Source organism: Anneissia japonica, unplaced genomic scaffold (genome assembly GCF_011630105.1).
Source record: "Anneissia japonica isolate Jap-2015-1 unplaced genomic scaffold, ASM1163010v1 scaffold287598_len761594_cov195, whole genome shotgun sequence".
In the NCBI taxonomy this organism is placed as follows: domain Eukaryota; kingdom Metazoa; phylum Echinodermata; class Crinoidea; order Comatulida; family Comatulidae; genus Anneissia; species Anneissia japonica.
In genome coordinates this window covers 127,871-128,668 of record NW_022705477.1, presented here as the reverse complement: position 1 = coordinate 128,668, position 798 = coordinate 127,871, and positions in this window count along the sequence as shown.

Here is a 798-nt window from a genome sequence, read left to right as displayed (position 1 = left end):
GCTTCTGCATACTTATTTCCTACATTGCATTGGTCGCGGTGCAAGGCTTTCCCACGGGAATAAGTGACATATTGAGAAGAGTGGTTCAGCGCTTCGCAACCTTAAGGAAAGGCACTATAAAAGCTACTACCATTAACAAGTAACACAAGCAATGCATTACACATACAAAATAAAAGACATCATGATAAATGTCCAATCAATGTAATTATTTTATACACATCCAACGTATACTGAAAATTGTGAACAGACATTATATTTAAATGGGTTGTAAAATGTGTGTTAGGATTGGCTATTTATGCATTGCACGAGTCATAATTATCAGGTAGAAAGATATTTCGGTCCTTGTTCCCTTGGAATTTGTTCCGAGATGGTGTGCAAAGTGCAAAACGTAACAATATTTTTAGTGACATTGTAAATAATTGATCGCTGTAGTTGAAAAATCCTTCTTATCCGAAAGCTACCGCCTCGCCAATTACAGAATGGAAGTGATTGCTCTGTAAACCAAATCTCATTAATGAGGTATAAGCCGAACACGTATACACTAACATATTATTTTTTCTGTAAGACCAACTATCAAATACTGTATACAATAATCCTGTTTTATTCTCAAATAAGTATGGCAATACAAATTACGGTACTGAACTTACCTTATTTTACAGAGTTTAAATTAATAAGTTAAAAAAAATAATTAAAAGGCAATTAAAAGATGCTTTAAATATATTATGTAAGTTTCAAAAAACCCCTAAAATTGAATAACAGCTATGATCCTATATTATGTTTATTTTTAAAAAATAGGCC